The following is a 14,364-nucleotide window of genomic DNA, read 5'->3' on the forward strand; positions in this document are numbered from 1 at the left end:
TTTGTAGGGACATGGATGAAGCTGGAAACCATCATTCTCAGCAAACTATCGCAAGGACCAAAAACCAAACACCACATGTTCTCACTCACAGGTGGGAATTGAACAATGAGAACACATGGATACAGGAAGTGGAACATCACACACCGGGGCCTGTCGTAGGGTGGAGAGAGGAGGGAGGGATAGCATTAGGAGATATACCTAATGTAAATGAGGAGTTAATGGGTGCAGCACACCAGCATGGCACATGTTTATATATGTAACAAACCTGTACGTTGTGCACATGTACCCTAGAACTTAAAAGTACAATAAAAAAAAATAAATTTTAGAATAGGAAATAAAAAGAACAAAATGTAGATACAATCTACTAATTTTTGAGCAATGGCTTAGTAGTTTCCATGGTGACATGAATCTACAAATATAAATTCAAGTGAGGCAACTTTTACTTCATTTATCAGAAGAAAAAGCAAAAGAGAATTTTATTTTAAATTACCTGAATAATTATCTCGGTTATTTCCTTCATGTTGCATACATATCACTGATCGACTTATCTCCTACTATTCATCTTTGTATTTTAAAAAAATCTAAAAATTTGCTGCGTGCATTTTAGAAGACTAAGTTTCTTTAATTTAACACGAGATTATTATTATTTCTTGATGTTAAAAAAGCTTTCTTGATAACTAAATAGTGACTTGATTACGAAACTTGAAGAGAATTAAGCTCCCAGAAGTAAGATATTTTTCTACCAAAATTTTTGAAAGAGGAATATGAGTGCATTCGAGATTTTACATCTGCCCTATGGGAAAATCGATGATAATAGATTGTTTCTATATATTACATGTCAAGACTTGCCTATTGAGGCATATACAATAGGTATGCACTGGAGTATAATTTACAAAGTACGTTTACAACGTATTTCCATAGTGCCCTAACCTATTACAGCTTCTGTCCTCTAATTTTCATGAGGCTTCGTTGTGCATCTTATTTTCTATTTCGTGAAGAAATTGAGTGATTGATTATAGATGATAAGTGAAAAATAAGTCAAATGTGGACAAGGCTGGCCTGATAAGACCGAAATGAAGTATGCTTTTGGTTGTGTAATAATTTCCAGCTGTGTTCTAGTTTAAGAAAATGTCCAACATGACACTCCTAGCTTAACTCAGTCACACATTTCATACAGGTAGTATTTTTCAGATGACACCAACTTAGAAGGGATTGCTAACACCTCAGAAGAAAAGATCAGAATTCAAAGGGACCTCGATAAATTGAAGAAACAGCATGAACCTGGCTAGCCACAGGCCCTACAGGGAAAAAAATCTAAGCTAGTATTCATCTTTCATTTATTTTTTCATTCATTCATAAAATATTAATTGAATGCCTACTGTGTGCCAGCTACAAGCTGAATATTGTTTAACACAAATGCATTTTTAGTTTAGCAATCTACCCCCTCCTTCAATGCATGGCTGGACCCTTTCAGGAAATCAGTTCCTTCCAAAATTGTGTGCTCCTACATTGTGCAAAATCAATAGATTTAAGAGAAAAAATACAAATAGGTCAAAAAATATGACATCATACCATACATAGATATATATACTTCATATATACATATATACACATTTATAGATAGATACACACACATATACACATAGATCTCCTCACTCATTCTTTTTTAAAGAAGAGTCACTTTGGGGGGACAATATAAGTCATATTTAGTGTTTAATTGTGGGTCTCTATAGGGTTATAATAAAAGTAATTCAAAATATTTTAAAAAGTTATCTGCTAGTTGAATAAGATTAGGGTGACACTCAACCCACTCAGTCATTTTTCCCCATCTTCATTGTGCACTTGAAAGCATCTAGGGTCCTGAAGTTACCCATATTTTTTGAAAGAATTTCCACTCTCACTCCAACTTGATTATTCCAGAAATTTCAGCATTTTGGGGAAATGAGTTGAGGAACAGCTAAGCTTTTTTTTTTTTTTTTTTTTTTTTGGTGAGACAGAGTCTTGCTCTTGTTGTCCAGGCTAGAGTGTAGTGGCACAATCTTGGCTCACTGTAACCTCCGCCTCTCGGGTTCAAGCAATTCTCCTACCTCAGCCTCCTGAGTAGCTGTTATTACAGGCCGGCCCCCTCCCCCCGCCACCACGCCCGGCTAATTTTTATACTTTTAGTAGAGACAGGCTTCTGCCATGTTAGCCAGGCTGGTCTCGAACTCCTGACCTCAGGTGATCTGCTTGCCTTGGCCTCCCAAAGGGCTGGGATTATAGGAGTGAGCCACTGCAGCAGACCACAGCTAAGCTTTAAGATATAAAGGAACTTATTATTGGTCCCATAACAGATAACTTCGATTTTTCTCCTAAACTTGAGAGTTTCCAGCTTTGGAACATTGAATCTGTACTTAGTTCTAGTGAGGGAAGTAGCCAAAAATCTATTACGAAGTCTTCAAATGAACTGCAATCCTCTTGAGGGCCCAGGCCATGTGCTTTTATTACTTGGCAGCATTGCCCTGCAGTGATGGCCATAGTGGCACTCATTTTTGTCAAGAACAGAGGAAGAGCTTGGGAGAGGATGAATTTACATGGCTCAATTATAGGAGCAATAAGTATGAATTCAGGAATTCTTACCAATGTATTATGTCACTGGTTCTCCAGTTAATCTCTAAGGGGGTCGTGCAATCCCTGGACAGAAAACAAAATTTCTTTTATATTTATTTAAAATGTAGAAAACAGATGATACAAAAATCAAACAGAAAATAATACAGGTTTATAACCACAAAATGATGAATAGTTTCAACAAAACAGACAAAGAGACAGCATAGGTGAGAGTTTTTATAGGAACCGTGAAAAATGTTTGCATAGAAATCTACTTCTGAGGGGAATAGAGGCTGTATTTTTCAGAAAAAGAAAATATTGTACTGTCTAATAATGCTTTACTTCTCTAAAAACATCTGTTGGCTCAATAGGAAGGAAAGAAAGTAGAGAAAGAGGAAGGCACATAAAGGAAGAAAAGAGTCAGGGAAAATATTTAGAATCTGCAATGAGTCTCACAAAGGCAGCAAGCTGATAATGAGAAATCATCAAAGCAGAGGTGACTTGAAGTAACAGATGATTCAAGCAGGCTGGTTTCAGCTGAACATTGATATAATCAAAGTAAGGGCGATATCGTGAACATCAGTAAGAGAAAAGCAATTGTGCTTTTTATCTAAAAAGTTGTCTGTGCATATAGGGCCTAAAATGCTGAGGGCAGAGCCATGTGTTTTAGGCAGTGTTTTCCAGAGAGACAGAACTGACAGGAGATACAGAAAGATATATGAGAGGGGATTTATTAGGAGAATTGGCTTATTCAATTATGGAGGCTGAGGATCCCACATGATAGGTCATCTGCAATCTGGAGAACTACGGAAGCCAGTAGCGGGGTTCAGTCCAAGTCCAGAAGCCTCAGAGCTAAGGAAGCCAATGATGTAACTCCCGGTTTAAGGTCAAAAGCCCAAGAGCCAGGTGGACCACTGGAGTCCAAAGGCCAGAGAACCTGGAGTTCTGACATCCAAAGGCAGGAGAAGGGCATCCTGGCTCTGGAAGAGAGGGCAAGAATTCACCCTTTCTCCACCTTTTTGTTTCATCTGGGCTCCCAGTTGATTGCATGATGCCTGTCCCCACTTAGGGCAGATATCCACTCATTCCACAACTTAGAAACCAATCTCTGGAAACATTTGCACAGACACACCTGGGGCAGCCCAATCGTTCAAAGCAAAAGCAAAAGCGACTGGGCTTTTCTTTTAGCAGACGAGTAACAGGCTCAGCGCCTACTGAAATGTTAAGAATAAATAATGCTTCGACCAACTATCTGGGTATCCTTTAATCCAGTCAAGTTGACACCCCAAATCAACTATCATACTGTGGAACATTGAACGTATATCAAATATGATTGTGTCAGTTAGCCAGTTACAATTTGTTGGTGATGAACATGGATTTGGAGCTAGAGAGACCTGGATATAAGACCCAGATTCCTGCATATGTCTTCTCATCTCTAAAATGGAAATAATATAAAGTTCATCTTATGGCTTTTTATTTATTTTTTAAGTATTGTAATTACAAACCAGAGTAACCAAAGCCACAACCTTGTTTTTGAAAACAACATCCTGGGAAGCAAAGGCTGGATCTTTAACACCATATAGAGTGGGGTCCCTTTCTTTCTGCTGGTAATGGGGATATCAAAGTCAATATACCATCGTCCTTAAAAGACTTCTAGCAATAATACAAGAGGTTATGATTGTACAAAACTTTTCATATTTAAAGTACATATGTTCTGAGGCATGCAAAAGCTAGATACAAATAAAAATGACACATGTGTCAAAATAAAACAGTGGAGTAAAATCTGTGCTGAATTCTCCTTGTTTTTTTTTCATACTTTTCGATTTCTTACTCAACAGAGCATTTTAAAGTGAACTGCATCCAAACAGTACAATTTTAGTTCATAGAAGCCAAGAAAAATAACTCTAAAGAGCAAAGAGTGCCACCTCAAAAAGTAAAAAGCCACTTAGGGGAAAGAATAATTCTACTTGAAAAGCAGATTAAAATAAAAAATCAGAAACAAGGCCAAAACGTAAATTTATTTCCTCAGGCAAACTCTGTGGGTACGTTTCATTTAACTTTCTCTTTCAGTAAAAAATGAAATTGGCCAAAGAGATTTGCTCTTACTCTTAACTGTAAGGACTATGATTTTACATGGATATTCTGCCATCATCTTTGAGGAATTCTGGCATGACTATTATTTATAAATGTTTCATTTAACAAATAAGGCATAGACAATTTCTTTTGTCTGCAATTGCTCCCTTTGCACCTACCTATAAGTTATAAGGGAAATGTTGATATTGTGTTTGCATCATTGGAGTCCTCCTCTCACTAAATAAGAGCATGGAAAGTCAGGAGTATTATTTTAAAAGGTTACAGTTCAAGAGCCCCTTCATTTCTCAAATTTGTTATTGGCATGAGCCAAGAACAATTCCTCCAGTTTCTCAGTATGAGACGGAAGGAATTGCTATTTAGCTTGTCTCTGTAGCCCAAGGTCATTTCCCAGACTGTGGTATCCAATTTGGATTGTTCTGTAAACAGCACAAATGTTAACCAAATAATAATTTATACAATGGCATGCATTAGGACAGATAAAAGAGAGAAAGCTGGTGCCAAAGAAATAGCTACATAGCTGGTCATTGTATTTTCTTCTCTAACTCATTCTGGGAATATTAAAAAGTGGTTGGGAGTAATGTCCCAATGAAAAAAGAAGTCTTTTGAGCAACATGATTAGCTATCTTGTAATACAATATTGGAGTACACAAGGATAAATGTAGTTGGGTAAAATACATCTCACTGTCTTTTCCAAATGTTTTTTTCCCTAAGTGTGCTTTATCTTTGATATATTTCTACTACCTCCTGTTGCTTTCAAGTCACGATTTTTAAAGATTTCTGTTTACAAGTATCTATTAGTTAAAGTAATGCTAACTGTAGTAACATGCGAACCCTCAAATTTTATCCTTAATACAAATTGATTGCTCCTTACATTCAGTTTAAAGTAGCTGTTCCTGATCTAGGCACCTTCCATTTTGTGGCTCTCTGATCTTTATGTGGCTTCCAAAGTCCCTGCAGAGGGGAAAGACCATGGAGAATCACATTTGGAAAGTTTCACTGGCCAGGCCTGAAAGAGGCACATATCATTTCAGCGCACATTCCATGGCTACAACTCAGTGGCACAGCACACACCCCTGTAAGGGAGATCAGGAAATTTAGCCAAACTATTTGCCTAGGAGTTTAGGGGAAATGGACTGGTTTAACAGATATCTCAACACTGCCACCAAGCATTTCTAACTTGAGATGAGCTAGGAAAATTACATTTTAATTATTTGGGGAGGGTTTAAAAATTCCTGGCTGAATTAAAATGACAGATGAATTATTGTATTTTACCAATGCTCTCATTGGTTTCTAAGAGCACATGTATTCCTAATCAAAGGAATTTACCAACAAGTAATGTCATGATTATTATGAGAGCTTAAGCTCACTTAGATAGGAAGCTGAATAATGTAGAAAAGTCAAATATTTCTGAAACATACACAATTTCTTGAAAAAATCTTCTTGAATCAAAGCCCAATGCACAGATATTTCAGTAAAATATTAATAGTTATGACTTTTAAAACCTTATAATTTTTATTACAAAACCTGTGTATCTAACTTCTAAGCCAGGCCCCTGACAGAAACAAATTTCATAACTTTCTCAAATTTCATAGCTTTCTCAAAGCAAAGATTCCATTTGCTTTGCAAACCATATTGCATTCTTAGGAGATAGTGTTGTAATGAGCCACATTTAATAGTCTTATTCAGTGGAAAACATTTTCAAAATCACCACCTTTTTGAGTATCCAAAATGTTCTCTAGATTCAGAGAAATAAAAGAAAAAACATGCTATAAATATCTTCATTAAGCAAACACTATGCAGAATAAATGTGCTCTTTTCTTACCTCAGTGTAATTTTCAGTATTAAGAACAGTGATTATGTGGGAAAATTAAGGTTTTAGTTTCAAAGAAAATACATTTTCTTAACTCAAGGATGCGATTGATTTTTTCATATAGTAAGAATGTATTAGAAATAGATATTCATGCTAGTAAATATTAATGGCTATGATCACAGTTAATTGTTGTATGGTGTTTTATGTTATGGGACTGAATTATATTTTACTTAATTATTCCTCTTGTTAGGCATTATTTTATTTTACTTTATTTAATTTTATTTTTCAAATAAGGACATTTAAAAAAATCCAATAGTTTTTGGTAACAGGTGGTTTTTTGGTTACACAGTTAAGTTCTTTAGTGGTGATTTCTGAGATTTTGGTGCACCTGTCACCTGAGCAGTGTACACTGTACCCAATATGTAATCTTTTATTTCTCACCCCCACCCACCCTTCCCCCAAGTCCTCAAAGTCCGTTATATCATTCTTATGCCTTTGCATCCTCATAGCTTAGCTTCCACTTATGAGTGAGAGCATACAATATTTAGTTTTCCATTCCTGAGTTACTTCACTTAGAACAATGGCCTCCAACTCCATCCAAGTTGCTGTGAAGGCTATTATTTCATTCAGTTTTATGGCTGAGTAGTATGTCATGGTATTTATACACCACATTTTCTTTATCCACTTGTTGGTTGGTGGACATTTAGGTTGGTTCCATATTTTTGCAATTGCAAATTGTGCTGCTATAAACATGTGTATGCCTGTGTTTTTTTTCATGTAATGACTTATTTTCCTCTGGGTAGATATCGAGTAGTAGAATTTCTGGATCAAATGGTAGTTTTTAGTTCTGTAATTTTTATAACTGCTTATATAGTTGCCTTTAGCACAAGTTTACGGTTCAAGTATGCAAATTACTTTTAAAAAAACTAATGGTGCTTACAAAATTTTCATTTGACATTTTTTTGGCTAGTTCTTCTCGTCTCTTCTCTTCATTCCAAATTTCTACTTCTTCTGTTTCCAGATCTCTTGGCTAAAAGACAGTACATTTTCCTTCAGCAAATATACTGTAATCTAAAACATAGGAGTTAAAAAAAAAAAAGATTAGAAGAAAGGCAGAGCATATGTGATTCCTTTAGTTTCCTGCTTGGACGTGTATGTACTCCCAAAATTCATATGTTGAAATCCTCACTCCTAAAGTGATGGTGTTAGGAGAGGGGCCTTTGGGAGATGATGAGGTCATGCATGGGATTGGTGCCCTTTTAAAAGAGGCCTGAGAGAAACACCTCAATGCTTCCTCCCTGTGAGGTTAAAATGAGAAGAAGGCTGTCTATAAGGAAGCAGGCCCTCACCATACAACAAATCTGCTGGCATCCTGATCTTGGACTTTCCAGCACCCAGAACTGTGAACAACAAATCTCTGTTGTTTATAAGCCACATAGTCTATGGTCAATTGCTATAGCAGCCTGACTAAGATACAGCCTAGATTTGATTTGGGTTATTTTGTTTTTTCTCTGTCTGTCCATCCATTGGCCATACAAAATCAAAGCATTTTATTTGCAGATCTGTTAGAATCATTGGGACTATGCTTTGTCCACTTGGATAGATAGTGTTGGTGATGTTTCAGCTGTCTTATTGTTCTATTGAGAAGTTGGCCCCATCCCCACTCCCACTAGCTACTCTGTAGCTTATGTGCATGTGATATTAGTATTACCAATACACGGTTAATTAACCAGTACTACCTCCAAGAAACTTACTCTGAGACCTGACATTTCACTATCAGGAATTAATTTTTGATGAATTAATTTTTATTAATTCCTCTTTGTGGTTTGTGTTAAAAAATTAAATTCCCTTGGAAAGGATAAACTTTCAAAGAGATGGGAAAAGAAGTCAGATTCACCTTATTCTTTATCTTACTTTGAGTAGAATATGTCTGTTCTGTGTATCTATTTTATGTCATCTGTTTCTTTGCGCTAGATAAGCATTTCACAATGGGACTTCTATTTTGATATTTTTTAATTAGTGAATTTTTAATACAAGTATAATGCTAATAATTATTTATATAATGCTAATTCTCTAAATAGACATATCTTAATTAGGAATTCAATTTTCAGATTATGTTTGGCCTGTCAGAAGAATATGGATATTGTTATTCTTAATAACCTTATCCTTTAAGACACCAAAGGAAATGCAGATCACTGACTCAAAATTGAGGAATGATTAGTGGGTATATGTGGAAAATTTTAGGTGAAGTGAATGTTAAAAAAAGATTATAAGGATAAAGTGTCAAAACATAGCAGTAATACATGAGAGAAAATGATTAAAAGCACTTTGTGATCAAATTATTTTAGAAAATGTGTAATTCTTGTTAAGAACAAGAAAATAAATATTCATAGTACAATGCTCATTTTTGTAATCAGCAAATCTATAAAAGTGTTGCAAAATGATCAGACATGTTGATTACCTAATTAAATATAAAATTGACTAAGATGAAATAAAGTATGTTAAACTAAGTTTGATTTAGACCAATTTGCATGTAATTATTTTAGGTTTAAGGAAACTTTCACCAAATACAGATTTTACAATTCATTTATTCACTCATCCATTTATTACACAGACATTTTTGTATGAGATCAATATTTTCTCTTCCATTCATCTATGAGCACCCATCATGGGCCAGACACTGTGTTAGAGCAGCTGTTACAGAGCAGATCAGACATCTAAGGAAGTGACTAGCTCATTCTAGACCTTTAGGTCTCTGTCCACATAGCCCTTCTCAGGCCTGCCCTGACTACTCAATCAAAATGTTTTTCCACAGCAATTGTTATGTCAGCCCTTGTAAACTTCCTTTTCAGGATGTATCACGACTTGTTTGTGTTTCTACTTACACATTAGATCTCTGTCCTCACAGCGTAAGCTTAATGAAGACAGGCTGTTCATACATCTTGTTCATATTAGTATCTTCAGTACCTAAAACATAGTAAATGCTCAATAAATAAAATAAATAAAAAAGGCATGTATTATTTTAGGGAGCATGATCTTTGGTAACAGATAAATTCTGAAATCTTGGTGGCTTAAAATAAATAGACACTTTTTCTTCCAATGGCATAAAGCACAATCAGAGTGAAACAATCAGCAAATCTGTAAGAAATGAATCGTGTAGACCCATCTAGATGCAATAGTACATGCTAACACATGTGATAGAGGTATATATTAAGAACTGAGGAGGCAGGGATGGACCAGCTACCTCTACTTAGCAGAGAACAGCTAACATTTGACGTGGGTATTAAATAACAAATTAGAGTTTTCTAGGAAAACAGCATTCAACATAGAGCACAAAGCTGAAAATTATCTAAAGGGCTTAAAAGTGTGACTAAAAACTACAAAATAAAGGACTTGTATATGTAACATTTTTATTAACTATAGTCAGACATCACATTGTACCACACATAATAAATACCACATATTTAATTATTATTAGTCCATTAAAATTTTAAAAAAGAATAAAAATACAAACTCTCTTCAACACCAAAAGATATTTTAGAAAAAAAGAAAACAGACAGCATAGTAAATCATGTAATAAAAAAAGAGAAGGATTTATAGTCCTAGCATCTCAAGCCTGAAATAGAGCCATGCATGGGATTAGTGCCCTTTTAAAAGAGGCCTGAGAGAAACACCTCGATGCTTCCTCCATGTGAGGTTAAAATGAGAAGAAGCGTGTCTGAGGAAGCAGGCTCTCACCAGACAAGAAATCTGCTGGCATCTTGATCTTGGACTTTCCAGCCTCCAGAACTGTGAACAACAAATCTCTGTTGTTTATAAGCCACATAGTCTATGGTCACGAGGCCTGCTTGTGGTTTGAATCGCTCCCAAATTACTGCTATTGAGCTTGCCAGAATCTATTTCACATTTTGTTTTCCTTTAAAATAACAGTAATAAATCTCTCCTTGTAATTATTGCAATCCCATCTTTTTTGTCTATATGTGACATAGAACTGCAAATCTGCATTATGGTGGGAAGATCCATTGGAGAGTCGCAGGAAGCATTTCTGGCTAGATTTTGGTTCTCGGGGTTTGTTTGAAAGCTGCTGGCTGCCTGAGAGAGAAGAAGGGGAAAGGAGGGTCGTGAAGGTCGTGGCATGAAGAAAGCAGCAGTAGTAGTAATGAAGAAAGGACAGGGGGCACTTCTGCTAGGACCCCCGGTATTTTAGGGGTAAGTGGTGAAATCCTACCCACAAGCAGAGAATGAGCAGATAATTTTCAGAGAGCAGCTCTGCAGAGGGTGTAATCACATGTCTGAAAAAAAGAGGCCAACCTGCCCTTGTCCACTTCTGGCTATGAGTTGATAAAATGGATTGCCAATACTTTGAATGATAACTGGGATTCTGCAGAATCTATAGCTTGTCATATCTGCAGATTAAATACATGCATTTTTTTCTGTTGAGTAAACCTCAGTCTGTATCAATATCTTGAGCAAGCGTTTAATTGAGGAACATTAGTCTTCCCATGGTAGTATGTTTTGTCCTAGTTGAGATGAGATACACTCAAACTGTGACCATGTGTTAGAAGTGATCCATCGTGTTATACATATATCAAACAAAATCCCAATGACTGAAGTACCGTTAGCATAAAATAAGCAGCCCATCTGTAGGTATTTTGGAATGCATACTTTTCACTCATTTGCTTATTCATTTATTCATTTAATTATTTTTTTCAGATTCTAGTCGTGTGTCATTTTTTTTTTTCTGTTGAGAACTTTGCCAGGTTAAAAAAAAAAAAAAAAGAAGAAGTGGCCCTTGTAGAAGATTCAGTCTAATGGCTTTGAGACACTTATTGACCCTTAGAGTCAATCATTAAAAAGTATTGTAGCCAGAATATATTTGTGAGCATGTGAAGTACTAGTGCAGAAGGAATTTCAGTGTCTCTCTCACAGCAAATAGTGTGCTGTGCTCCTCTAGCACCAAAAACTTCCACAAGGGAGGGTATGTTAGCTTGGATATCTGACCTTCCAAACCTCAAGTTGAAATCTGATCCCCAGGTTTGGAGGTGGGGCCTAATGGGGGGTGTTGGGATCATAGGGGCAAATCCCTCATGAATGCCTTGGTAATGAGTTGAGCTCTTGTTCTGTTAGTTCCCATGAGGGATGATTGTTAAACAGAGCTTGGCACCTCCCTCCACACCCATCTTTCTATTCTCTTACTATGTGATTTCTGCCCACACTGACTTCCCTTTGCCTTCTGCTATAAGTGGAAGCAGCCTGAGGCCCCCACTGGAAGCAGATGCCAGCACCCATGCTTCTTGTACAGCCTGCAGAGTCATGAGCTACATAAACCTCCTTTCCTTATAAATTGCCCAACCCCACGTATACCTTTATAGCAATGCAAAACAAAGGGTATACCATGAGTGTTGTCAGGTCTCAGTGACTCATGTGATCTAGTCAATTTTGGATTTCCAGAGAGACCTTTTATTTTTAAAAAAGAAAAGTACCATTGAAAATAGATGGTAATGCTATATATTACTGTAATGTAAAACTAAGCAAGTATTTTTACAATTGCAAAGTGTGCTTAAATTCAATAAATTTACAATTAATGTAGTGAGTGTGTTTATTGAGGCAAACACTCATAATGCTATTTTCAAAATAACATGAAAGGAGAGTCACAGCTGATTCAGCAAAATATGTCAGTTACCAAAGGACTTGTTTCCCATTCTAAATAGGTTCATTAGAAAGTCCTGAAATTTTAATGGATTTTGGTATTTGATAGCCTTTGACCAAATAGAACCCCCTTGTACAGTGTATAGTGACATTTCTTTCATACAGAAAGAGAGATTTTTTAAAATAATAAGAAAACGGCTCTGTGACTTAAAGTAAATATTAGAGCAACTCACTTTTCATTCTTGTCTGATCATTGACAGTATTAGCAAGCCATCCCTCCTGCTCCATGTGATACATCCAACAACACAGGGAAGTGTTCTGCAATAGCCACTCAGTCCACACGATTTTAATTCAACATTGAGTGTCATAGACCTTGTTGCTCTCAGTTAATGTCTCTCCTTTTAATTTTGCTTTCATGATTGGTCTGAAACTCAGTACTACTTAATTGCCATGATCTTGGTTTCCCTTCAAGATTTTGATTTTAGATTTCCCTGTAAATTTGCCTCCTTTGGCCACCTCAGTTTAAGGTCAGTTCCATCTGAACTTCTCTATCTCAGAAAGAACCTCTCTTTACTACCTTCTCATATTTCTCATTCTGTCGGCAGATTCTGGGCAAAATTATTCCTTTTACAGGATAATTTCACATAGCTAGTGTGTGGAACATTACCTGTTTCATTTGCCTTAGGAATTTTAGGTTTTTCTAATTATGGAAATAAAAAAATGAGTTAATTAAGTGATATTTAAAATACAATTATTTTAAAAAAGGAGAAAACATTAGGACTTGTAACTTTAGGACAGAAGCTTGATGAACATGGAAGACCACCATGATTTTTCAGGATACAATGGCCCTGAAGTATATGTCTCTTGAAGTTCTTAGATAACTCCAATGTAAACCAACACACTGTGTCTGATTATTTCCCAGGTACATTAGGGCTCTGAGTAAATTACCTTCCACACAAGAAGTAAAATTATTGCAAAATTGTGACCTCTGGTTGCTCATGCTGGGCTATTTCTTGTTGCTATCAAGGAAGTTATATCAAATATATGTCAAAGTTACTGGATTGAGAGGAATTGGTATGAAATACGATCTGAAGACCATGAGGGATTGATCAATGTCTTCACATTACCTCAATCTTTTGTGAGCTCTTGCAGGTCAAGAGATGGAGGCAGGGGAAATTATAGCTGCATGGTCACAGGTATCATTACTCCTCCTTCCTCTGCACACAATGGGTCTCCTTGGCAACACATTTTCTCTCTTGCCTTTGAAAACTGTTATAAAGTAGAAAGAATTTGGGTTGTTTTAGCAATGAAGCTGACTGAAACCAAGGCCAGGAAATAATTGTTTTTCTCCCCAGTAGAAAAAGAGCTCTCCCATGAATATAAGTTAGTCATGAGTTAGGCATTTTACTCATACTTGATGCATCCTGTGTTTTCACAGGACCTTTATGCTGGCATCCCATAAACTGGGTTTGAATATACTTTGGAAACCCAAGTGACAGTTGCCAGGAAACCCAAGTGACTGTTGCCAGGAAAAGAACAATTCAAGATTCATTATAAGAACCAATTCTAGGGGAGAGAAAAATCAAAAATTGGGCATGGTCCATTTTCTGCCTTGTTTCCTGTTAAATGGAAGGGACCACAGTCTTGTTGATTACTGATCAGAAAATGGTACAGAGCAGCGATGCAATTATTTAACACAAATTTACTGAGACTATGTAAATATTAAACTTGAAATTACTGATAAAAAATGTAGTGTGTCAACTAAAGATTTTTTCTGCAATCTTGAAAGTAAAAAGAGGCAATGTATTTCAATAGATGAGGACCATGCACCTCATTCCTTCCAGCTCTGAGTACAAATGAGGTAACATTAGTATCTCCCTGGCCTCTGGATCCCCCTAGTAATATCGTATCTTTCACATAATTTAAAATAACATAAAGTTACCGCTGAGAGTCTCTGGGGATGTCACATATGAGAGCATGAAAGTGTTGTAATCCATGTTCTGCTTTAACCCTTTGGAGATGCCCATTTCTCTCCACAACCCATGAGGGCATCCCACAACAATTAACACTCTATCTGGCAGTTCTTGCCCTGAGAATGCTGATGTCTATAACAAGGATTTTATTTCTTGATGCTCCAAATAGCCCTGTATATATTGAGGTCCTCCATGCACTGAACGATGAGAAGGCCCCCATATCTCACAGAATCCCTATGTGTACAGTTCCTT

At 36.4% G+C, this 14,364-nt stretch overlaps 1 long non-coding RNA gene across 1 annotated transcript; it reads right to left on the reverse strand.

Annotated features, from left to right (window-relative positions):
- Positions 1 to 7,324: 7,324 nt before the first annotated feature.
- Positions 7,325 to 13,399, reverse strand: LOC129532797 (uncharacterized). The gene is made up of 3 exons (XR_008678731.2): positions 13,267 to 13,399; positions 9,376 to 9,457; positions 7,325 to 7,561 (listed from the first exon to the last, which is right to left on the reverse strand). It is a non-coding gene; the product is annotated as an uncharacterized lncRNA (long non-coding RNA).
- Positions 13,400 to 14,364: the final 965 nt, after the last annotated feature.

The sequence above is a fragment of the Gorilla gorilla genome, chromosome 3 (assembly GCF_029281585.2).
Source record: "Gorilla gorilla gorilla isolate KB3781 chromosome 3, NHGRI_mGorGor1-v2.1_pri, whole genome shotgun sequence".
NCBI lineage: Eukaryota > Metazoa > Chordata > Mammalia > Primates > Hominidae > Gorilla > Gorilla gorilla.